The 26,191-nt window shown below is 43.1% G+C and overlaps 1 protein-coding gene across 1 annotated transcript in view; it reads right to left on the minus strand.

Moving 5' to 3' along the window:
- Nucleotides 1–26,191, minus strand: part of LOC115245752 — a gene marked incomplete at its 3' end in the record, with an annotated part of 263,500 nt that overhangs the window by 192,018 nt on the left and 45,291 nt on the right. The window lies entirely within an intron of this gene.

A 26,191-nucleotide genomic window follows, 5' to 3' on the forward strand; every position in this document is an offset into this window, starting at 1 on the left:
TAATAATTTAAAAAATTATTCGTTTAGGTTTAAAAGGGATGTAAAAAAATAAGAGGAAACTATTACTCAAGATTACTTATGTCATTAATACAATGCTTGTATATACTGCATTCAATAACACGTTTACGATTCAACGCATCTACATTACTATCATAATAAACATTTCAATGATCGTCGGTGTCCATAATGATAAGCTCAACTATCAATGACCATTAATGCGCATAATACCTGGCAAACTCAACTACCGTCAACGATTATTAGCGTTCGCAATAGCTGGCAAATTCGATTATCACATCTTCATTAGATGCGCATTACGCAGAATCGAAAGTTTCAGATTTATACAAACGTGCAATTTCGCAAACATAGTCAGCTTCAACAAGGTCAACTTTCATGTTCCATATCTCTCTCTCTCTCTCTCTCTCTCTCTCTCTCTCTCTCTTCGCTTTCATGTTCCATATATCTCTCTCTCTCTCTTCTCTTCCTCTCGATTATCCGAAGAGGAAGATATATTTCGTGGTATATTCCGTAAGCTCGCACATACACCGGATGTCGACCCACGACGAGATCTCGTCGTCGTCGTCGTCGTCCTCCCGAGAATGACGGCCGTGACACGTCCTGCCGTCTACACGCGCCTACATATGTATGCCGGCGCTGCGATTTGCGTGATAACGTAAACTCGCTTGTCAAAGGACCCGCCGAGCGTAACTGCAAAGGAATGAGAAGAAGAGAGAGGAAAAGAGAGAGAGAGAGAGAGAGAAAGAACCCAAGCGCGGAACGAGAGAGAAAAAGGAGGGCGAGGGGAAATAAATATACGTCCGTGTACGATCGTTACATATGTATACGCGTACGCGTGCAACGGTATATATGTATATCGTTCATCGTATATACATGTACGTGCGTACGTATGCGGAACAGTCCGTGTCAGCCCGTATACTCGCTGCAACGGACATGTATTATTCAGGCTGACACTTGTGCAATGCCTAGCGCGAGAGTAGATTCCGTCCTCTTCCCACTCCCGATTATCCTCCTGCCCTCCCTTTACCCTTTATCATGTCCCATCCCCCGTCGGACTTGGGGTTGGCCTTGCGGCGAAATAAAAATGCGACGGGACGGGAATCCGCGACGCTACCCCGCCGTCGTCCTCGGGAAAGACATCGTCGAGACGGCGACGAGGACGACGACAATGGCGCGCGCTTGATGCGCGGGAAGGAAATGTTATTTCTTTAGGACACTAAGTGACAGCCCGAGGGACGTTCGGAGGTATTTGCGCCCCGAACGCTACCATCGTAGCCGGGATATCCACCGGGATGTCAGTCGGGGTGTGTGCGGGTCGCCACTTGTTCTGAGCAGCCTTTACAAAATGTAAAAACTTTATAAACTTTCATTGATATATACGTTATTAATCATAGCTTCTTAATAATAATAGCTTCGTAATAATAACTAAATGCATCCCTAATTAAGTCTGAAATATTGAGGCAGAGCCATTGATATTTTGCTAAAATAATGTAATCAACTTTGATGGAATATTAATTTGTAATTTAAATTTTTTGGCGATGTAATTGACCTCAAAGATTTAAATATGAAAAAAAGTGGCATTTGATCAAATTTATTATAAAGAGAAATTGATCCCGAATACGCCGAATTATTCCTAAGAAACGTAAAACGTCCTGCACAATCTCACTGTTCTTTCGAGGAGAGCTATAGATGAAGCAATAAGTTTCCCTTGGAAGGCGCTTGACGTGCAATTCCCGATATAATTCCGGATACATCCAGTTTCCGTACCTCCCGTGGTCATTACTTTCTTTCGCACAAGAAACAATATTCTACCGCTACCGGCCATTATTTGCATTGAGTAGACATTTAAGTATGCCGGTAGAAAAATGGTGGTAGAGAAAGGAGAGACGAGACAGGGCAAGAGAGGGCGGAAGCATTAGTGGTATTGCCATACTATTACTCGCGCCCCTTCTAATAGCCCGCCCATTAAAGATAATGAACGTAAATTATGCGTAACGGACCGCGGTTAAAAAGGTCACTTATATCTACCGTGAAGGCAGAACCATTCTAAATTGGCTGTATAGCATTCGCGATACGTGACAATATTTCGGCCGATATACGTCGAGATAGATTTAAAATTGCGGAACTTTTATCTATATAACATTTGTAGTAGTGACCGCGTGTCTCGAATAAATTTTTTACAACAATTTTTATTGTCCATTAAGTTCATTCTATCCACACAAAATGCAAGGGATAATACTCTATATCTTGTTAACATTCAAGATTAAATATCTCTATTGGTAACTAAACTTCGAATGTAAAAATTCTAAAGAAATACTGTCCACATGTGAATATTATAGATAATTAATATAATGCTTCATTAATAACTTCCACGATTTAATTTCCCCACTACTAGTTGATAATTAATAGAGCACGTATAAGTAATCGAATCAAATCGTCGCAATTCAATGAGCGAATACGAAGGTATTTATTCATTTTTATTGAAAAATTGCGATTTATATTAAATTGTTTAAATTGTGCTTTATGATACATAATTCATAAAATAATTGTACGAAATATACAAATGTAAAGTAATAATCGATAGTTATTATTAATCTTAGAAAATTAATATTATTATTAATATATCACCAGAATATATTATATTATACATCATATTTTGATACTGTATAATATATCACAAATGGTGATGCGAGCTAGTTCCGTGTTACGATGTTTTACTGTCCTTACGCGAATCTGTTATCGTTCACTCGTGGCTTCCGACGAATTTCCAATCGCCGGGAAGCAGGCAGATGGGCGCAGAAACGAGGTCGTACAGATAAAATATTTCTTCCACGGTTCATTTATCGCAAGGCAAATTCGGTGTGCTCGCGATCCGCTTGTATCCGTTTCGAGCGAGTCAACTTTGCGCCATATCGGCCTCTTAACCAACGGTTCGCGGATTAAAGCGGATTTCCGCGACTTTGCGATAGCATCGTTTCGAACAAGCTCTCGATCCCCCCCCCCCCCCCCCCCCCCCCTCGAGAGAAAGCAAGAAGAAAGGTTAAACGCGATAAGATCATCCAGAATTCCGCTTCTCGTTGGTATTCGCGCGACCACTCGTCGTTCCTTTACATCCCCTCTCGAAGCCCTCTTTATCTCCTCGACCCTTGACTCCCTTCCTATATCTCTGCTGTCTAATGTTTATGATCGATGAAACTTCTTAAGCGCGTCTTTTGAGATTTATTTCTGTCATCTGGTTGCGCCTTCGTCGAGCGATAACGATGAACTTTACAAAATAATCGAAACAATCCGTTACAGCAGCACGGCCGACTGCTTCCATCTTAGCAACTGGATGCACCCGATATATAGTCGAGTGCATTAAGTCGCTCGCTGAAGGCGAGCTAAACGCGGGGGCGCAATAATTCGCTTACTGCACTGGGCCATTTAACCCTTTCAGACTCCGAATCTCGATTTACGAAAAGGAATATCTGAATTCGTGAATAGTCCCCGAGCGATTATTCAGATGATTCAATCTAATTAAAAAAAAAAAAAAAACTGTGTGCATTATTCTCTGCTTAAAGTAAGAAATAATGATATTAAAAGCAGCAAATTTCTCACGGGAGGAATAACGAGTGCCATCCATCGCCGCTAACGCACCGAGCTATTCGCGTATAAAAAATTCGATTGCGTATCGTTACACTATCATGCGTTGCGTTTCCAGCCGTACGCGTACGTGATATTCGAGATCGAACGAGCTTCAGCCGATTTTATTCGGAATCGAATAGATGCTACATCATTAATGTGTACAACGATCCACACGTTCGCACGCTGTTACGAATGAAATCGCGTCGCGATTTCGTAAAATCGGGAGATCCGGAAACGCGGGTCTCGGTCTCGGGGGATATGGTACCGGATGACGGTCTCGTTGACAACCCCCATTTAACCGAGCTTGGTAAGAAAGTCGGATAGCTCAACATGGCGAGGTAATATCAAGCGAAAGGAGACGTTCGCGCGAGCGCAGAGCATAATTAAAACCGGCTGCTGTTTACTCGGAGGTAATGAAGGAGCAAACACAGTTTGTCTCTGTTACTGGGATATCTGCCGTCACCGTCGCCGTCGTTGCCGCTATCCACGTTTAGACGATACCGCGAGCAGCGTGCATCACCCTCTGGATCACCCACCGTCCCATCGTTCGCTGCAACGGACTTAGCTGCGGCAATTCCACGCGACCTCCCGACGGTCCCATCGGGATCGTAACGTTTTCGCGAAACTTTGTAGCTGTTGCGACTACTTGGCGTTAACGCTTTAAGCCTTTGCACCTATATGTTTCGACCGTACACAAAGTTTGATGTCGTGCCAAGGATTATTCGCCCTTCGCGTGGATGCGTCCGAAATTGTAGAATTCTCGTCGATTACACGTCGAGAAATTTATTTATAATAAATCAAGCAAATTAATTTTGTGATAATTTTTGCGAAATTCTCTAATATATATTATTCAACATTATTATGATGCAATAAGTTAGCAAAATTTTTAATTTTCTCGATCATGGGTATGTTAATAATTAATTTTGTGATTTTAAAATTTTGCTTTGTATAAGGAAAAAATCCGAAAACTTGGAGAATTGCCTAAATATGAGGAATAAAGATTTAAGCTCGATCTAAACATGGATTTTTCTTGTGTGGTATCTAATCTTCACGAGTGTCCGATTGCTGTATTAATTTTCGTTTAAGATACAACGCTCATACATGTCAGCGTTAAAGACATAAAAACGAACAAGTTCATGTATATATGTATATATATACATATATAGATATGCGAGGGCAGGGATACTCTCAACCTTCGAAATGAACGAAATAAGCTAGATTCACCTAATCCCTTATTCTCCACCTAAAAGAGATTGATATCGGCTGGAAGGAATAATGTCATTTTTGTTAGGCGCGGTTTGCTTCCCTTAATAAGAATCGCTCTCGAGTGAGTAGCAGACGATATCTTCCATCACCGATCCTATCCCCGCATCAATTTTAATCTGTCTGTAAATGGTAGCGATCGACGAAACACAGGATAATCGCAAACAAACGATGTGTGCGGATGATTATGCACAAAAAAAACTTGACTTAACAATAGGAATATTGATTAAATGTATCAAATGCGTAAAACTGAATACATAATGTGATTTATATGTACACGATAAATAAAGGAGATAAATATATTCAACAATTAATTGCGGAACAATCCTGCGTTAAATAATTAATATATGTTTAGAGAATAATATATTTTACACGCTTGAATCTCTTAAATCTTCACATTAAATTTTAATCGTATAAATCTTTATTATATATTTATGCTCGAAACCTTATTTAAAAAAAAAAAAAAGATCTTTATTTTTAGAAAAAGTAGTTCTAATATAGTATACAAAAATAAGATATCACAAAAAGAATTTAATCCATAAAAAGAGCGAATTTATCGTGCTTACATAGGATGCAAATTTGATGACGTAGCTAGAAATTAACTAGCCGATCGTCCATAATCAAATTAATAGCCTTCGTGTTCGCAATGAAACGTCATTAACGCGTATACGTTAACATACGTGCACATTAATACAGTGACGTATATATCGTGCTGTGTATGTGTGTATGTGTGTGTGTTCTACGAGACGGAATTCGAGCGACCGCAGAGCCAAGTTCGACGGCTCTAACGGAGAGCCAAAGTTGGCTCGAAGCGAGACAATTGGACGACGGCCATCGTCTTGAACGACAGCGCAGATGTGGCAAAAATATTCACAATTACGCCCCGCTTAACGCCGTCATCGCGTGAATAATAGACGCCTCCTCGGCCTCCCCGACCACGCACGCACCCTCCCGTTCTGGTCCCCATTTCGCCATTACGTTGCTTTTTCACTCGTCCGGTCGCGGGGCCTCTTCTAAGAAACTCAACCGCTCTAGAAATTGGCACAAGGTTCCGCCATACGTCGGCCAACTTATACGTCGCGCTTACTCGCCACACGAATTTTTCTATTTTCGCGCATCGACGCACCGAGAAACCGACTCACCGACCGCCATTCCGGAGCAAAGTTCGTCACATCACTTTTTGCAACGTGCACTATCGCCTGTATATTTAATGCATTTTCTAGGTGTTATTTAATTTGCATCTTATCCTAAAAGTTGCGTAATATAAATAATTCGAAACAATTATGTATCTTTTATTTCTGGCGAAACGTGATATAGATATTAGATATATATGAAAATTTATTAGATATACTGGAAAATATGATTTAATAAAAAAAATTAATATATCCTCATCTTAAATAATAAAGATAAATATGCAAATAAAGAATAAAATACAAATCTATATAGATTTGTATCTTTAAACCTGTATGTATAATACAAAAATTATATACGGTCTATTAGTCTAAAATAACACTCGTTCTTAATTAATTTGTACGTATGTCTTTTATACAAGATACTCTTACATTAGTTTTCGACGAATAGCAATTCATGTTGCTTGTCTATATCATGCAACTAGCATACGCATTTTCGTATACACAAACTGTGTACAATCCTGGAAAAGAAAAATATGACCGTTCGAAAAGCAAATGCCAATTTCGCGTGCAGTCGGAAACGACGAATCATCGTCGCGGGCGTTATTCGATCAGAGATTCGGCGAAATTCCGCGGCCAAACCATTATCGGAAAGCGCTCGTTTTAAAATATACCGGCGACGTGTGATATTTGCAATTCCGACGAGGAGGAGCCGCGGAGTTTGCTATTCGTCGGGGAGCGCTGAGAGTGCCGGACGATCGCGAGCGCACGAGTTGCATAAACACGCTCGGACGAAGCGCAGCTGCAGCTGCAGTCAACGAGTGATCGTACGTGACTCTGTATCCGCGGGCGATCGTTAAGCTTCGCCCCGAATCGGTCGTTATTTCCGATCGAACGAAACGACAAATCATTATAGACGATGCTAACGCGGTGTCCGACAGTTAGCGAGCGATTTATGTCGCGCGACCGCTCGCAAAAATTTTATAACAACGTTCGATCGATCACAGCATTACGTTAACACTGATAAGATATAGTATATTGTGTGTCCAAATAAACTTTTTTTAAATAAATAAAATTAAATAAATATATACATATATATGTATGTATATGTACATGTATATATTATAACTTGATTATATATTTTATAACTTGAATATATCGTATTTATTTTACAGATCAACATTGTATACTACAATTCCGCGTATCATACCGATGTTAAATTATTTTTTATCGTAATATCAAAATAATGTGAATTGGCAAATATATCTCATAGATCTATTGCCTTGAAATAGCTAGGACAGATTAATGCAAATATTTTACTCGCATATTTTGGAGTTTAATTAAACAACAAAATATTAATTACAACCAGTTTAAAATTTATAAAAAGTTCTCACACGCAAATTTAAAAAATAAAAATATAAATTTAAACCTATCCTTAGTTTAACCTATCCATATTCATTTTTAATGAACAACATGTATGAGTTGAAACAAAATAAAATGATATAAGATTTAATGTGTCTGTTTAAAATATTGAGTTAAATAAAATCCGTTTGTATTCTAATTGTTATTAAATTAATTTTTTTAACGCAAAATAATAAAAAATGAAGTAACAGTAATTTTTGTTTTTGATATACGACGCTCATTTCTCGTAAAAATATAATCAAATAAAATTGTATAAAAATTAGAAATTGGCATAAACACGCTAATAGTAAATATTAATCCGATAAATAATAAAATCTTTTTAGAGCTGTTCAAAAAATCCCATCGCGAGTTTTAATAGACGAGCAATATTTTCTCCAGCGGATAGTGTACTTACTGTTAAATCCGAATACTTTTCTCTCTCCTCTCTCTCTCTCTCTCTCTCTCTCTCTGTTTAACGAATTTTGTTCTACCGCTATATTCGACATTGTTCTAAAGCTATATTCGACATGAATTTGCACTTTTTCTCTGGATATTTGTCTTTCTCTTTCGCACATAAAAATGTCCAAAATTGGTCAATGGCCAAAAGCAGTCAGATACCATTCAAAAATGGGAGTTTTGCTCTTTTTTATCTTTTCTGTTTTTTTCCAATCCGTATTCACAACTATTAATCTATTTATATATACCTCGCTTTTCTCTTCCATTTCTCATGTGACTTCTTAAGTTAATACAGTATGAACAATCAACAATATAATTTTATTTATTTTTCTCGCTGTGGTTCCATTTTTTAATATTTACCATCAATAATAATTCGATTCTGACGCGAGAATAAAAATAAAATCTTTTCGCTCTGTTTAACTCCGCTAAAATATACATTTTCTGATATTATTAAAGGCGCACCACTCTACGACTCTACTTCAGTTACTTTTAGTTTTTCCTTCGATTTTCTTTTTAAAAAGTGAAAGAAGGGAGACTTGTCCGACGGAGCTATGTGTTAAAGAGAAAAATAGAAAAAGTTTACATAACGAGAAAATAGTCAATATTTTATCCGTCAACATTATTTCACGTATAAGAGACTTTTAACAAAATAAAAATAGTTTTACATTCCCCATAACGCAAATTTTTTTATGTAAATGTAATTTATTTTATACAGTACTTGATGTTATAGTATTGAACTTTCTCACGCAATGTAAATTTAAACAAACAAAAGCATACGCGGGAATACCGTCGCCGTTGCGATAGCAACAAAATGGCGTCAATATGTAGAAATATGCATTTCCAGCGTATGATAAAAGCCCGATGCAAATTTAAGGCATTGCGGTGGTTGTGCGATTTTTCTCTCTCTTTTTTTTTTTTCAAAAACCACAGGACCATGTTGAAATTTACACAACACGTTTTAGCGGTGAATATCGATCGATCCCTATCCGGAATCTCTTGGAGAGCTTTTATACGATATTTTATTTCCGATAGAGAATGTAATACCGAACTACTAACGAGGGTCGGCGACATCGAGCGAAGCGTGTTTCGGTTGCAGGTGAAACAACCGAAACCAATAATTGGTGAACATAACACCGAAAGAGCTCAATCGTGTATCGAGCGTATTACGCGGAAAAAATAAGGGGTAAACTAATAGCTACCTATTATTCCGGGATAGGGTATTATTCGCACAATGTAATTATTGCTTAACACTTCCAAATATTCATCATATACATATTAAAATATTTCCGCATATTTTTCGTACACTCTAATATCCGTAATGTTATATACGAGAATATGAAAAATTTCTACAAAATTTATTCCTTACAATTTTCAATTTCAAAGAGTTTCTGATACATAGACGGGAAGACGTTAGGGCAAAATCATTTCAACGTGAAAATATGCATAGAAAGATAAGGAGAGAGAGAGAGAGAAAGAGAAAGAGGAACATTTTCTCTCGCTATAGATAGAAAATACGCCAATGATAGTCGAATACCGACTGTTCGCGAGATAGGCGGAACGCCGATGTATTTCAATAAAGTACGGTGTGCATTCCGAAATCGACAAGCAGTTTATGCGCCTTCAGCGAATAGCACGGTGCGATAGAATACGTATATCGCGTCGGATGTGCAATGTGCACGCAACGTACCAGTTTCCGTTTCTCAGACCGCCTGTGTTCGAATACCGCCGCTCCGTCCGTTCGATCGTGGCCGCGGCGAGAAATTCGCGATGCGGAGACCGCGAGAAAAATAGCGTCCGGGAAAATAAGATATTCCCGCGACTCGCCGCCGCGGAAAATGGAATGTTCAGCGCATCAACCACGCTCGCTTCTCGCGAAACAGCAAATCTAAAATGCTATGCGCGGCCTCCCGATGTTATGCAGAATCCACACAAGATGAGAGAAAGCGATATTCTATATGTATATATTATATTTTCTGAGAAATATAACTATAGCTGGATCTTTCAGTTATCGACGTCACTTACATGTAACACTGTACATCTTCAACTCTTGCGTGCAAAGAAAATTAATATCTACATTTTTCTATTCATCTAATCTCTCTTTAAAATTGCGAATTTTGCTGCTATAACTTTCTTTTCATTGGAGATGCGATATTATGTTCGGAGCTAATCGATATCCCCGACGTCTCTCTCGCCGCTTGTCGATTTACGACGTTCCTCCCTGTTTTTCCTTTGAGCATACAAATTTTGACCTGTGTGCAATTTCCGACAAACCCGCTCGACATCTGCTTTTTATCGTTCGTCGCGCTTTACAACGTCATGGCAAAATTTTGCCACCATCTCGGATAATAAATAAAAGACATCGTCGTCTAAATGTTCCAGTCTCGACCTTAGAATGCGGTATACATAATATATATATGCCGTCGGTGGCAGCAATTTTACCTCAAGTTTTCCCGAAAATTGTAAAAATGAATAAAATAATATTTAAAAATGTTCGTTTTTAATCCGCTTGTGTTTATATGCGCGATATTGATTAATTATTAATATAATTACGTTGCGCGCAAATTTTGTAGCAAAATATATCATCGACGTTGAAAAAAAAAATAACAAAATTAATTAAAGAAAATATTCAAATTATTATAAAATATCAATTTTTATTTCTCACGATATATCACTAGTTAGATTATATTTGTGAAATTACATCAAAATATACGTCCAACCGAATTACATTAAAATCGTGACGTATGCTATGACGCATATACGCAACGTTACGATGTATGTACACGGAAAGAATCCGGTATTATGGTACATATAGCGAGCGTAATCGGATAAACAGTACCCCTCCATTATTATTGCAAAATCAATAAAACAGCCCCAGTACGTTATTACTATTATGACGTTCGACAAATCGCATTAACGTTCGGAATCGCATACAGGACGAAACAGGCTCATGGATCTCGCATTGTTCGTTACGTTTCAAAAGACCCGGCAACATGTACTACATTCTTTTTTTCACAATCTTACACAAACGAGTGTCCAAATACAAGTTTACCAGTATTCTGACAGCATTCTATGTAATGCGAGAATGTTGAAAAAAACTATAACGTGATCAACTATAAATATATACGAGATTATCTCTCCGAGTAAACCTGTGCAAAATCCTCGCAGTATATGAACTCAGAGTACCGGCAAATTTGTACTTGGATTTACCTGTATTCGGATAATATTAAAGCCGTGAAGTGCACAGCAAAACGGATCTGCTTTTGGCATTATACGAGATTCCAGTGTCGTGGTTTTTCTCAAAATAAATTAAATATATAAAATATATATTTTATATTAGATAAAATAATGTATCATCTTCGTAGCACTAATCAAATCTTTATGCGAAAGAGTTTTAACTTAGTAGACTAGTTTGATTTTGTGTTTTACGTCTTGGAAAGTGGAAAAGACGTCTTGCAGACACTTTCGCGGCGAATCTTTTCCCGGGGGTGTGTCACCCCCGAGGGAACGCGTCGGGTTGCGAACGCTCGACAGGATTAGTCGGTGGTAAAAACTGGAAGCAGCGGGGTCGCGCCATAGCATGAAGGTATATAGCTGGTGTTTCTGTTGTACGAGATGGAACGAGCCATCGCGGCTTCTCACGAGCAGCTTTGCCTCGTCGACTAACACACATATACACGCGCGCGAATACGCACACACGCACGTGCGGCTGAAACAGCCGCTCTAGATAGCACCTGTTAGCCTTACTCCAACATTACGAACCCCTCGCACCGCCACCCCGTTTCCATTCGGCGGCACCCTAACTACTCGCGCGCGTCGCTTTTACATATGATTCCCCAACCCTTCTCTCTATACGAGCCTTCCACGAGGGAGAACAAAATTTCAACGTTTAAACCAGCGAACTGCGATTCCGAGACGCGCACGTGCATGGAGTATTCATTTAGGAATATTGTCCCCATAAGAGCGAGAATACGCACCATCTTTAGTTTTCTTATCGTCACTGAAGGATCCTATTAAGCAAACGCGTATTCTGCGATTACAATTACGTGAGATGGAATATCCTATAACGTTGCAGGTAATCTCATTTTAGTACGAGAAATATTAATCGTAAATTACAGTTGCTAAAAGTAAATCAAATATAGAGCTGTTTATATTCAATAAAAATTTTTAGAGATATTTGAGAGATAGCAAAGATTCTGAAAATATCATCAGTCTCAAATATTCTTCAATATATTGTAAATAATATATATAATAACTTTTTTACGTACAGTGTAACATGATTGAAAACCATAACTACTTAAAGGGAAACGATTATATGACACTTGAAGTGAATGAAAATGTCTATCAAGATATCAAACGCGCTACGATATTGCTAATATAAAATAATTCGCGATAATCTTAAAAACCAGTGGACGCACGCAAGAGTGCTGTTTTTATGGATCATCTCCTGTCCTTCATCCTTAACACAGAGTTTAGCACACAACTCCGGTATATGATGTATATGTAATCCCAAACTTCTCTCTGCCATGGATATAAACGAAATTACCAGCCGCTCATGCCGCTGTTCTCTGAAACACCTCCGTACGAACAAAGCACGTTGAAAATTAGTTCTTTGTATGCCTGTGAATTATCGGGCTTATCAGCCACCGTCGAGTATAGGCAAATCGATAGTGTAGATGCAACAGTGAGTAATCGTTTAAGAAACTTTGTTAGATGATTCAATCTTCTTTTGTTAAATAAAATTAGTTTCACCACATATATTCCTCTCTTAGCAGTCAATTAAAGTTTGATAAATTAAATCAATTACTAATAAAACAATAAAATCATTACATAATGAACGTTACACGTTCAATAATTAATTATTGTAATTTATAATTTAATAATTCGAAATTGATAGTAGGATATCCTGTTTTTTAAAAAAAGGCCTCTATAACAATATATATTATCTTGTAGAATTTTATGTTATAAAACCTAAATTCACCGCGCCAATCAAATCAGTATGCATCCGCATTCACGTTGTAGCTATTATAAACATTCCACGCACGGCTTTTATGTATCGAATATTTTCGCGAAAATTAGACAAGCAGAAGTATCGAATCTGAAAAACGTTATGATCTGGGCGAATTCACCGAGCATGCAAATATAGAAAAACATTACACGTATATCGAGCACGCGCAACCAATTTTAAGGGAAATATTTTATATCCGCAAAAACAATTATAGCAATAATTGGGCAATGTATAAAATTAGAACAGCGTCGAAACGGTGTCTCACGATACAGCGCGTTTATTGTTTCTCGCGTAGTGAAATTTTACAAATTAAATTTAAATCGCAGCTTTTGCCGTTCCCCCCGCGGCACAAGAGAAATTCATATCGTCGAGTAGTATTATATATATACGTTCCACGAGTATCACTGTCGGATTTTTCCCGACCTCTCGCGAGTCTCTCGAGCATCGCCCGATGCGAATGTTTAACGAAACGCATTCATATGCCATGAATGTTCGCAAAGCATCAAGGTTTTTCCACAATTCGTACGTCAGAAAGAAGTGATTCTCTGATATCCGAATATTCACTAACGATTTTTATACGCCGAAAGAGCACAAAGTCTTTCCTATATTGTACACATCTCGTTTCAGCCATTCGACGAAAGAAAAGCGGCGCAAAACTTGTTGTCGTCTTTGTCGTCGAAACTCGCTTGAGAGGTACGGAATTTTCGATCTTGAGCGTCGAGAGTGGCAGTTTGTCTGTCTCTCTCTTTTTTTCCTCGCGTGCCGAGGGCGCGATATCTTTCAATTTCCCGACGATGCGTATGAGGTATGGAGCTTTACGAGGATTCGAGAGTGCCAACGCGGCAAATCGATATGCGACCTCGAGCCTCGGGCTCGGCGAGCGAATCCGAACAAGATAACCGAGAGAACGAGACGGAAGGAACGCGGCGGGAAGAGAAGAAGCGGAGAAAAAGAGATGGAAAAGCTTTATATTCGCGTTGGAAAAAAAGATCTTCCTTAGAATCCGTGAAAATGGCGGAACAGGTAGGTAGGTAGATAGGTAGATATATACGCAAATACGCGCTCGCTCGCACCGAGCAGGCGAAGCAAGCACACAAAAGCGGCGAAAGGGCGCACAGCGAATGCGAAATTTTCCGCGGATTAGTCGGATAAACGAAAAGTGTCAGATTTTTCGCCGCGCCGCGGAGAGTACGCTATTCTCCGCTTATATTTCCTTTATTTCACCGTACCGCCTGACGCGTCGGTGATGGGGAAAAAAAAGAAAAATAAAACCGCGCGCGGCAGGAGACGCGAATATGCGTTCGATATTCCACAAGTAAGTTAATACGAAGCGAATGTTAGCGAAACCACAGCGTGTTTCCGCACTGGGAGACTTTGTTGTGCAATTTTCCAACAGAACGATTGTAATAATTACCTATAAAAGCTCCAATTTTAAGATCTTTTAGCGAATTTTATGAGAAATACATAAAAATTGTTTACATGTGAATTATCTATACACTCTAACACGTAAAAAGATCATAGGATGCAGTAATATAATTTGGAAAAAACAGAGCAACAGCTTTCTCAAAAATAAATTGTTATGCCGTGGTTTTGGTGTCCCGATTGTTCTCGTATTCCATCGGAAGCGAGAAGAGATTCGCGTTATTCATAATTATAAACGCGAGTCCAGCGTAATACGGGAAGGAACGACCTCTCGGCAGTGCATCTAACGTCCGCCGCAATAAAACCGGTTGTTATTGATACCGAATGTGCGAAACGCAGGTAAAGGGAGAAAGAGGAAAGGAGGCGTAATCCGCGCACAGGGGCTAGTAGCGAGGGTGTCGACGATAAAGGGATCAGGCTGGTTTTTACGAGCGCTTTCTCGTGCGAGCCTGCGGGCCCCGATGTGCAGTCGACCTTAAGTTTCCGCGGGATAGAAACCGCGAACGACGAGCACGGACCATCCCTTTTACCATCATCCTTTTCCAACCCCTTTTTCTCTTTTTCCGTCGACGGACTCTCGTTCGATAACGGCAATCGTTGTATTCGGGAAAACGCTCGACATCGGAATCCGCTTGAAGAGACCGCCGGGAAATACCGAGAGCGCGCAGTTTAATGACGTCGTGTAATGATTTTCACGTGCCTTGAGATTGAGCATGATACACTTTGATACAATTTGCGCGAAAGAAGGAGAAAAACAGAGAGCACAATGCATTTGTTTTTGAAGTCCAATAAATTTTAAATAATAAAGTATATATAAATAAATTCAATCTAATACAAATAAGCGATGTATTATAATGTACAGTGGATGCCCCTCGATAGCGAGTGAGCTTAATATAAGCCGCGACAAATTATTTTCCGACGCTTTTTAAAGACGATCGTCATCTTTAACGATCCGCCTTGCCTTTACATTAGCCCCCGGTCGTAAGTCGCGCTTACTGCCCGCGAGCCACAATCGCGATATATCAGCGTTATCGCGCCGGCGGGACGAGCACATAAATTCTTACTATTAAACGGAATCACAGATATCGAGGAAACTGGATCTAAAATCAACCACCCCGCTACTCTCTTCTCATTCGGTCCCGGTATAAATCGCCCCTTTCCACGGAGGAGAACGACCGAACTTAGTTCGTCGGTCTCGACCGCGCGGTTGCCGAGTGCGGAAGAGGAAAGAAATCGTCTCTCGCATTCCCGAATACGAAGAAAGAGACGACGGACCAAAGGGAAAAGGGGATAGCGCGGAGGCGTATTACCGGAGAAAAGCGCGAAAGCTCGCTCGCATACTTTCGCCTCACTGCAAATAAAGGCTCGCTTCTGCGCCCGTTATCTCAGGCGTATAATCTAAAGCGACCCGTAAAATCGTCTATACGCACACACTCACACACACAGTTATATATACATGCAAACATACATTTTACATGTGTGTGTGTGTGTGTGTGTGTGTGTGTGTGTGTGCGACCCGTCTATACGCACACACTCACACACACAGTTATATATACATGCAAACATACATTTTACATGTGTGTGTGTGTGTGTGTGTGTGTGTGTGTGTGTGTGTGTGTGTGTGTGTGTGTGTGTGTGTGTGTGTGTGTGTGTGTGTGTGTGTGTGTGTGTGTGTGTGTGTGTGTGTGTGTGTGTGTGTGTGTGTGTGTGTGTGTGTGTGTGTGTGTGTGTGTGTGTGTGTGTGTGTGTGTGTGTGTGTGTGTGTGTGTGTGTGTGTGTGTGTGTGTGTGTGTGTGTGTGTGTGTGTGTGTGTGTGTGTGTGTGTGTGTGTGTGTGTGTGTGTGTGTGTGTGTGTGTGTGTGTGTGTGTGTGTGTGTGTGTGTGTGTGTGTGTGTGTGTGTGTGTGTGTGTGTGTGTGTGTGTGTGTGTGTGTGTGTGTGTGTGTGTGTGTGTGTGTGTGTGTGTGTGTGTGTGTGTGTGTGTGTGTGTGTGTGTGTGTGTGTGTGTGTGTGTGTGTGTGTGTGTGTGTGTGTGTGTGTGTGTGTGTGTGTGTGTGTGTGTGTGTGTGTGTGTGTGTGTGTGTGTGTGTGTGTGTGTGTGTGTGTGTGTGTGTGTGTGTGTGTGTGTGTGTGTGTGTGTGTGTGTGTGTGTGTGTGTGTGTGTGTGTGTGTGTGTGTGTGTGTGTGTGTGTGTGTGTGTGTGTGTGTGTGTGTGTGTGTGTGTGTGTGTGTGTGTGTGTGTGTGTGTGTGTGTGTGTGTGTGTGTGTGTGTGTGTGTGTGTGTGTGTGTGTGTGTGTGTGTGTGTGTGTGTGTGTGTGTGTGTGTGTGTGTGTGTGTGTGTGTGTGTGTGTGTGTGTGTGTGTGTGTGTGTGTGTGTGTGTGTGTGTGTGTGTGTGTGTGTGTGTGTGTGTGTGTGTGTGTGTGTGTGTGTGTGTGTGTGTGTGTGTGTGTGTGTGTGTGTGTGTGTGTGTGTGTGTGTGTGTGTGTGTGTGTGTGTGTGTGTGTGTGTGTGTGTGTGTGTGTGTGTGTGTGTGTGTGTGTGTGTGTGTGTGTGTGTGTGTGTGTGTGTGTGTGTGTGTGTGTGTGTGTGTGTGTGTGTGTGTGTGTGTGTGTGTGTGTGTGTGTGTGTGTGTGTGTGTGTGTGTGTGTGTGTGTGTGTGTGTGTGTGTGTGTGTGTGTGTGTGTGTGTGTGTGTGTGTGTGTGTGTGTGTGTGTGTGTGTGTGTGTGTGTGTGTGTGTGTGTGTGTGTGTGTGTGTGTGTGTGTGTGTGTGTGTGTGTGTGTGTGTGTGTGTGTGTGTGTGTGTGTGTGTGTGTGTGTGTGTGTGTGTGTGTGTGTGTGTGTGTGTGTGTGTGTGTGTGTGTGTGTGTGTGTGTGTGTGTGTGTGTGTGTGTGTGTGTGTGTGTGTGTGTGTGTGTGTGTGTGTGTGTGTGTGTGTGTGTGTGTGTGTGTGTGTGTGTGTGTGTGTGTGTGTGTGTGTGTGTGTGTGTGTGTGTGTGTGTGTGTGTGTGTGTGTGTGTGTGTGTGTGTGTGTGTGTGTGTGTGTGTGTGTGTGTGTGTGTGTGTGTGTGTGTGTGTGTGTGTGTGTGTGTGTGTGTGTGTGTGTGTGTGTGTGTGTGTGTGTGTGTGTGTGTGTGTGTGTGTGTGTGTGTGTGTGTGTGTGTGTGTGTGTGTGTGTGTGTGTGTGTGTGTGTGTGTGTGTGTGTGTGTGTGTGTGTGTGTGTGTGTGTGTGTGTGTGTGTGTGTGTGTGTGTGTGTGTGTGTGTGTGTGTGTGTGTGTGTGTGTGTGTGTGTGTGTGTGTGTGTGTGTGTGTGTGTGTGTGTGTGTGTGTGTGTGTGTGTGTGTGTGTGTGTGTGTGTGTGTGTGTGTGTGTGTGTGTGTGTGTGTGTGTGTGTGTGTGTGTGTGTGTGTGTGTGTGTGTGTGTGTGTGTGTGTGTGTGTGTGTGTGTGTGTGTGTGTGTGTGTGTGTGTGTGTGTGTGTGTGTGTGTGTGTGTGTGTGTGTGTGTGTGTGTGTGTGTGTGTGTGTGTGTGTGTGTGTGTGTGTGTGTGTGTGTGTGTGTGTGTGTGTGTGTGTGTGTGTGTGTGTGTGTGTGTGTGTGTGTGTGTGTGTGTGTGTGTGTGTGTGTGTGTGTGTGTGTGTGTGTGTGTGTGTGTGTGTGTGTGTGTGTGTGTGTGTGTGTGTGTGTGTGTGTGTGTGTGTGTGTGTGTGTGTGTGTGTGTGTGTGTGTGTGTGTGTGTGTGTGTGTGTGTGTGTGTGTGTGTGTGTGTGTGTGTGTGTGTGTGTGTGTGTGTGTGTGTGTGTGTGTGTGTGTGTGTGTGTGTGTGTGTGTGTGTGTGTGTGTGTGTGTGTGTGTGTGTGTGTGTGTGTGTGTGTGTGTGTGTGTGTGTGTGTGTGTGTGTGTGTGTGTGTGTGTGTGTGTGTGTGTGTGTGTGTGTGTGTGTGTGTGTGTGTGTGTGTGTGTGTGTGTGTGTGTGTGTGTGTGTGTGTGTGTGTGTGTGTGTGTGTGTGTGTGTGTGTGTGTGTGTGTGTGTGTGTGTGTGTGTGTGTGTGTGTGTGTGTGTGTGTGTGTGTGTGTGTGTGTGTGTGTGTGTGTGTGTGTGTGTGTGTGTGTGTGTGTGTGTGTGTGTGTGTGTGTGTGTGTGTGTGTGTGTGTGTGTGTGTGTGTGTGTGTGTGTGTGTGTGTGTGTGTGTGTGTGTGTGTGTGTGTGTGTGTGTGTGTGTGTGTGTGTGTGTGTGTGTGTGTGTGTGTGTGTGTGTGTGTGTGTGTGTGTGTGTGTGTGTGTGTGTGTGTGTGTGTGTGTGTGTGTGTGTGTGTGTGTGTGTGTGTGTGTGTGTGTGTGTGTGTGTGTGTGTGTGTGTGTGTGTGTGTGTGTGTGTGTGTGTGTGTGTGTGTGTGTGTGTGTGTGTGTGTGTGTGTGTGTGTGTGTGTGTGTGTGTGTGTGTGTGTGTGTGTGTGTGTGTGTGTGTGTGTGTGTGTGTGTGTGTGTGTGTGTGTGTGTGTGTGTGTGTGTGTGTGTGTGTGTGTGTGTGTGTGTGTGTGTGTGTGTGTGTGTGTGTGTGTGTGTGTGTGTGTGTGTGTGTGTGTGTGTGTGTGTGTGTGTGTGTGTGTGTGTGTGTGTGTGTGTGTGTGTGTGTGTGTGTGTGTGTGTGTGTGTGTGTGTGTGTGTGTGTGTGTGTGTGTGTGTGTGTGTGTGTGTGTGTGTGTGTGTGTGTGTGTGTGTGTGTGTGTGTGTGTGTGTGTGTGTGTGTGTGTGTGTGTGTGTGTGTGTGTGTGTGTGTGTGTGTGTGTGTGTGTGTGTGTGTGTGTGTGTGTGTGTGTGTGTGTGTGTGTGTGTGTGTGTGTGTGTGTGTGTGTGTGTGTGTGTGTGTGTGTGTGTGTGTGTGTGTGTGTGTGTGTGTGTGTGTGTGTGTGTGTGTGTGTGTGTGTGTGTGTGTGTGTGTGTGTGTGTGTGTGTGTGTGTGTGTGTGTGTGTGTGTGTGTGTGTGTGTGTGTGTGTGTGTGTGTGTGTGTGTGTGTGTGTGTGTGTGTGTGTGTGTGTGTGTGTGTGTGTGTGTGTGTGTGTGTGTGTGTGTGTGTGTGTGTGTGTGTGTGTGTGTGTGTGTGTGTGTGTGTGTGTGTGTGTGTGTGTGTGTGTGTGTGTGTGTGTGTGTGTGTGTGTGTGTGTGTGTGTGTGTGTGTGTGTGTGTGTGTGTGTGTGTGTGTGTGTGTGTGTGTGTGTGTGTGTGTGTGTGTGTGTGTGTGTGTGTGTGTGTGTGTGTGTGTGTGTGTGTGTGTGTGTGTGTGTGTGTGTGTGTGTGTGTGTGTGTGTGTGTGTGTGTGTGTGTGTGTGTGTGTGTGTGTGTGTGTGTGTGTGTGTGTGTGTGTGTGTGTGTGTGTGTGTGTGTGTGTGTGTGTGTGTGTGTGTGTGTGTGTGTGTGTGTGTGTGTGTGTGTGTGTGTGTGTGTGTGTGTGTGTGTGTGTGTGTGTGTGTGTGTGTGTGTGTGTGTGTGTGTGTGTGTGTGTGTGTGTGTGTGTGTGTGTGTGTGTGTGTGTGTGTGTGTGTGTGTGTGTGTGTGTGTGTGTGTGTGTGTGTGTGTGTGTGTGTGTGTGTGTGTGTGTGTGTGTGTGTGTGTGTGTGTGTGTGTGTGTGTGTGTGTGTGTGTGTGTGTGTGTGTGTGTGTGTGTGTGTGTGTGTGTGTGTGTGTGTGTGTGTGTGTGTGTGTGTGTGTGTGTGTGTGTGTGTGTGTGTGTGTGTGTGTGTGTGTGTGTGTGTGTGTGTGTGTGTGTGTGTGTGTGTGTGTGTGTGTGTGTGTGTGTGTGTGTGTGTGTGTGTGTGTGTGTGTGTGTGTGTGTGTGTGTGTGTGTGTGTGTGTGTGTGTGTGTGTGTGTGTGTGTGTGTGTGTGTGTGTGTGTGTGTGTGTGTGTGTGTGTGTGTGTGTGTGTGTGTGTGTGTGTGTGTGTGTGTGTGTGTGTGTGTGTGTGTGTGTGTGTGTGTGTGTGTGTGTGTGTGTGTGTGTGTGTGTGTGTGTGTGTGTGTGTGTGTGTGTGTGTGTGTGTGTGTGTGTGTGTGTGTGTGTGTGTGTGTGTGTGTGTGTGTGTGTGTGTGTGTGTGTGTGTGTGTGTGTGTGTGTGTGTGTGTGTGTGTGTGTGTGTGTGTGTGTGTGTGTGTGTGTGTGTGTGTGTGTGTGTGTGTGTGTGTGTGTGTGTGTGTGTGTGTGTGTGTGTGTGTGTGTGTGTGTGTGTGTGTGTGTGTGTGTGTGTGTGTGTGTGTGTGTGTGTGTGTGTGTGTGTGTGTGTGTGTGTGTGTGTGTGTGTGTGTGTGTGTGTGTGTGTGTGTGTGTGTGTGTGTGTGTGTGTGTGTGTGTGTGTGTGTGTGTGTGTGTGTGTGTGTGTGTGTGTGTGTGTGTGTGTGTGTGTGTGTGTGTGTGTGTGTGTGTGTGTGTGTGTGTGTGTGTGTGTGTGTGTGTGTGTGTGTGTGTGTGTGTGTGTGTGTGTGTGTGTGTGTGTGTGTGTGTGTGTGTGTGTGTGTGTGTGTGTGTGTGTGTGTGTGTGTGTGTGTGTGTGTGTGTGTGTGTGTGTGTGTGTGTGTGTGTGTGTGTGTGTGTGTGTGTGTGTGTGTGTGTGTGTGTGTGTGTGTGTGTGTGTGTGTGTGTGTGTGTGTGTGTGTGTGTGTGTGTGTGTGTGTGTGTGTGTGTGTGTGTGTGTGTGTGTGTGTGTGTGTGTGTGTGTGTGTGTGTGTGTGTGTGTGTGTGTGTGTGTGTGTGTGTGTGTGTGTGTGTGTGTGTGTGTGTGTGTGTGTGTGTGTGTGTGTGTGTGTGTGTGTGTGTGTGTGTGTGTGTGTGTGTGTGTGTGTGTGTGTGTGTGTGTGTGTGTGTGTGTGTGTGTGTGTGTGTGTGTGTGTGTGTGTGTGTGTGTGTGTGTGTGTGTGTGTGTGTGTGTGTGTGTGTGTGTGTGTGTGTGTGTGTGTGTGTGTGTGTGTGTGTGTGTGTGTGTGTGTGTGTGTGTGTGTGTGTGTGTGTGTGTGTGTGTGTGTGTGTGTGTGTGTGTGTGTGTGTGTGTGTGTGTGTGTGTGTGTGTGTGTGTGTGTGTGTGTGTGTGTGTGTGTGTGTGTGTGTGTGTGTGTGTGTGTGTGTGTGTGTGTGTGTGTGTGTGTGTGTGTGTGTGTGTGTGTGTGTGTGTGTGTGTGTGTGTGTGTGTGTGTGTGTGTGTGTGTGTGTGTGTGTGTGTGTGTGTGTGTGTGTGTGTGTGTGTGTGTGTGTGTGTGTGTGTGTGTGTGTGTGTGTGTGTGTGTGTGTGTGTGTGTGTGTGTGTGTGTGTGTGTGTGTGTGTGTGTGTGTGTGTGTGTGTGTGTGTGTGTGTGTGTGTGTGTGTGTGTGTGTGTGTGTGTGTGTGTGTGTGTGTGTGTGTGTGTGTGTGTGTGTGTGTGTGTGTGTGTGTGTGTGTGTGTGTGTGTGTGTGTGTGTGTGTGTGTGTGTGTGTGTGTGTGTGTGTGTGTGTGTGTGTGTGTGTGTGTGTGTGTGTGTGTGTGTGTGTGTGTGTGTGTGTGTGTGTGTGTGTGTGTGTGTGTGTGTGTGTGTGTGTGTGTGTGTGTGTGTGTGTGTGTGTGTGTGTGTGTGTGTGTGTGTGTGTGTGTGTGTGTGTGTGTGTGTGTGTGTGTGTGTGTGTGTGTGTGTGTGTGTGTGTGTGTGTGTGTGTGTGTGTGTGTGTGTGTGTGTGTGTGTGTGTGTGTGTGTGTGTGTGTGTGTGTGTGTGTGTGTGTGTGTGTGTGTGTGTGTGTGTGTGTGTGTGTGTGTGTGTGTGTGTGTGTGTGTGTGTGTGTGTGTGTGTGTGTGTGTGTGTGTGTGTGTGTGTGTGTGTGTGTGTGTGTGTGTGTGTGTGTGTGTGTGTGTGTGTGTGTGTGTGTGTGTGTGTGTGTGTGTGTGTGTGTGTGTGTGTGTGTGTGTGTGTGTGTGTGTGTGTGTGTGTGTGTGTGTGTGTGTGTGTGTGTGTGTGTGTGTGTGTGTGTGTGTGTGTGTGTGTGTGTGTGTGTGTGTGTGTGTGTGTGTGTGTGTGTGTGTGTGTGTGTGTGTGTGTGTGTGTGTGTGTGTGTGTGTGTGTGTGTGTGTGTGTGTGTGTGTGTGTGTGTGTGTGTGTGTGTGTGTGTGTGTGTGTGTGTGTGTGTGTGTGTGTGTGTGTGTGTGTGTGTGTGTGTGTGTGTGTGTGTGTGTGTGTGTGTGTGTGTGTGTGTGTGTGTGTGTGTGTGTGTGTGTGTGTGTGTGTGTGTGTGTGTGTGTGTGTGTGTGTGTGTGTGTGTGTGTGTGTGTGTGTGTGTGTGTGTGTGTGTGTGTGTGTGTGTGTGTGTGTGTGTGTGTGTGTGTGTGTGTGTGTGTGTGTGTGTGTGTGTGTGTGTGTGTGTGTGTGTGTGTGTGTGTGTGTGTGTGTGTGTGTGTGTGTGTGTGTGTGTGTGTGTGTGTGTGTGTGTGTGTGTGTGTGTGTGTGTGTGTGTGTGTGTGTGTGTGTGTGTGTGTGTGTGTGTGTGTGTGTGTGTGTGTGTGTGTGTGTGTGTGTGTGTGTGTGTGTGTGTGTGTGTGTGTGTGTGTGTGTGTGTGTGTGTGTGTGTGTGTGTGTGTGTGTGTGTGTGTGTGTGTGTGTGTGTGTGTGTGTGTGTGTGTGTGTGTGTGTGTGTGTGTGTGTGTGTGTGTGTGTGTGTGTGTGTGTGTGTGTGTGTGTGTGTGTGTGTGTGTGTGTGTGTGTGTGTGTGTGTGTGTGTGTGTGTGTGTGTGTGTGTGTGTGTGTGTGTGTGTGTGTGTGTGTGTGTGTGTGTGTGTGTGTGTGTGTGTGTGTGTGTGTGTGTGTGTGTGTGTGTGTGTGTGTGTGTGTGTGTGTGTGTGTGTGTGTGTGTGTGTGTGTGTGTGTGTGTGTGTGTGTGTGTGTGTGTGTGTGTGTGTGTGTGTGTGTGTGTGTGTGTGTGTGTGTGTGTGTGTGTGTGTGTGTGTGTGTGTGTGTGTGTGTGTGTGTGTGTGTGTGTGTGTGTGTGTGTGTGTGTGTGTGTGTGTGTGTGTGTGTGTGTGTGTGTGTGTGTGTGTGTGTGTGTGTGTGTGTGTGTGTGTGTGTGTGTGTGTGTGTGTGTGTGTGTGTGTGTGTGTGTGTGTGTGTGTGTGTGTGTGTGTGTGTGTGTGTGTGTGTGTGTGTGTGTGTGTGTGTGTGTGTGTGTGTGTGTGTGTGTGTGTGTGTGTGTGTGTGTGTGTGTGTGTGTGTGTGTGTGTGTGTGTGTGTGTGTGTGTGTGTGTGTGTGTGTGTGTGTGTGTGTGTGTGTGTGTGTGTGTGTGTGTGTGTGTGTGTGTGTGTGTGTGTGTGTGTGTGTGTGTGTGTGTGTGTGTGTGTGTGTGTGTGTGTGTGTGTGTGTGTGTGTGTGTGTGTGTGTGTGTGTGTGTGTGTGTGTGTGTGTGTGTGTGTGTGTGTGTGTGTGTGTGTGTGTGTGTGTGTGTGTGTGTGTGTGTGTGTGTGTGTGTGTGTGTGTGTGTGTGTGTGTGTGTGTGTGTGTGTGTGTGTGTGTGTGTGTGTGTGTGTGTGTGTGTGTGTGTGTGTGTGTGTGTGTGTGTGTGTGTGTGTGTGTGTGTGTGTGTGTGTGTGTGTGTGTGTGTGTGTGTGTGTGTGTGTGTGTGTGTGTGTGTGTGTGTGTGTGTGTGTGTGTGTGTGTGTGTGTGTGTGTGTGTGTGTGTGTGTGTGTGTGTGTGTGTGTGTGTGTGTGTGTGTGTGTGTGTGTGTGTGTGTGTGTGTGTGTGTGTGTGTGTGTGTGTGTGTGTGTGTGTGTGTGTGTGTGTGTGTGTGTGTGTGTGTGTGTGTGTGTGTGTGTGTGTGTGTGTGTGTGTGTGTGTGTGTGTGTGTGTGTGTGTGTGTGTGTGTGTGTGTGTGTGTGTGTGTGTGTGTGTGTGTGTGTGTGTGTGTGTGTGTGTGTGTGTGTGTGTGTGTGTGTGTGTGTGTGTGTGTGTGTGTGTGTGTGTGTGTGTGTGTGTGTGTGTGTGTGTGTGTGTGTGTGTGTGTGTGTGTGTGTGTGTGTGTGTGTGTGTGTGTGTGTGTGTGTGTGTGTGTGTGTGTGTGTGTGTGTGTGTGTGTGTGTGTGTGTGTGTGTGTGTGTGTGTGTGTGTGTGTGTGTGTGTGTGTGTGTGTGTGTGTGTGTGTGTGTGTGTGTGTGTGTGTGTGTGTGTGTGTGTGTGTGTGTGTGTGTGTGTGTGTGTGTGTGTGTGTGTGTGTGTGTGTGTGTGTGTGTGTGTGTGTGTGTGTGTGTGTGTGTGTGTGTGTGTGTGTGTGTGTGTGTGTGTGTGTGTGTGTGTGTGTGTGTGTGTGTGTGTGTGTGTGTGTGTGTGTGTGTGTGTGTGTGTGTGTGTGTGTGTGTGTGTGTGTGTGTGTGTGTGTGTGTGTGTGTGTGTGTGTGTGTGTGTGTGTGTGTGTGTGTGTGTGTGTGTGTGTGTGTGTGTGTGTGTGTGTGTGTGTGTGTGTGTGTGTGTGTGTGTGTGTGTGTGTGTGTGTGTGTGTGTGTGTGTGTGTGTGTGTGTGTGTGTGTGTGTGTGTGTGTGTGTGTGTGTGTGTGTGTGTGTGTGTGTGTGTGTGTGTGTGTGTGTGTGTGTGTGTGTGTGTGTGTGTGTGTGTGTGTGTGTGTGTGTGTGTGTGTGTGTGTGTGTGTGTGTGTGTGTGTGTGTGTGTGTGTGTGTGTGTGTGTGTGTGTGTGTGTGTGTGTGTGTGTGTGTGTGTGTGTGTGTGTGTGTGTGTGTGTGTGTGTGTGTGTGTGTGTGTGTGTGTGTGTGTGTGTGTGTGTGTGTGTGTGTGTGTGTGTGTGTGTGTGTGTGTGTGTGTGTGTGTGTGTGTGTGTGTGTGTGTGTGTGTGTGTGTGTGTGTGTGTGTGTGTGTGTGTGTGTGTGTGTGTGTGTGTGTGTGTGTGTGTGTGTGTGTGTGTGTGTGTGTGTGTGTGTGTGTGTGTGTGTGTGTGTGTCTGTGTGTACCGGAAGAGGACGAATACCGGAGCGGTAAAGTATGGCACGCGGGGGCGAGTACATGTTTCGTATGGTTATGCACCGTTCTTCGTGCTACACACCGTCGATAAATATGACAAGACACGTATTGTATAAAGGGCTACGCTAATGAGGTATCTATAGTACTCAAAACTCTCGTTTTCTTACCGTGCACTTTAAGGAGGAGAATAATAATTGTAATAATAATATTAAATTCGGGTGAACAAAATTTACATTATACTATATTACAATATAATAGAAACGATCTATCACAGATTAATTCATTTTCACAGACAACATTTTCGCGGAAAGATATATTTAGGTCATTAAAATATTAAAGTACCGAATTGTCACACGTAACGTATGTGACATGTACATAAAATACATGAATAAATATTTCAGCTATGTACTAGGCGATTTAAGTATATAGTCTCCCTTGACATTCTTATAATCTGGTATTAATTTTTCAGCAACAGCTGTGCGCATGAAATAATTTATCCACTTGTAACACTTGTGAGATTCAATTTAGAATGCAACAAAAAATTAATTTGCTTCCTTCTAAACTTCCTTCGCTATGAACAAGTGCACCGTAGGGATAGTAAAAGATAAAGGCACTGTGAGAGAAGAGTTGCACAGAAAGGTACCTATATACGGCTAGGACATGTCCACTGGATGCCATCGTTGAGTTTTATCGTACGTGTGCGCAGCGCATATGCAGCGCGGATGAATATATTCGAGACACGTAGGAAACCTCCTCTACTTAACTATCCATTAAATACGACCGCCGTTCGCTACATGGCACCGGCACCAAATCCAGAGTAATCTAGGGAAAATATCGTGGTAAAAAAGTAGAACGTACCGATCAATACCCGTATATACGTGAACAAGGATGGAATATAATATTT

Source organism: Formica exsecta, unplaced genomic scaffold, assembly GCF_003651465.1.
Source record: "Formica exsecta isolate Colony F162 unplaced genomic scaffold, ASM365146v1 scaffold13, whole genome shotgun sequence".
Taxonomy (NCBI): domain Eukaryota; kingdom Metazoa; phylum Arthropoda; class Insecta; order Hymenoptera; family Formicidae; genus Formica; species Formica exsecta.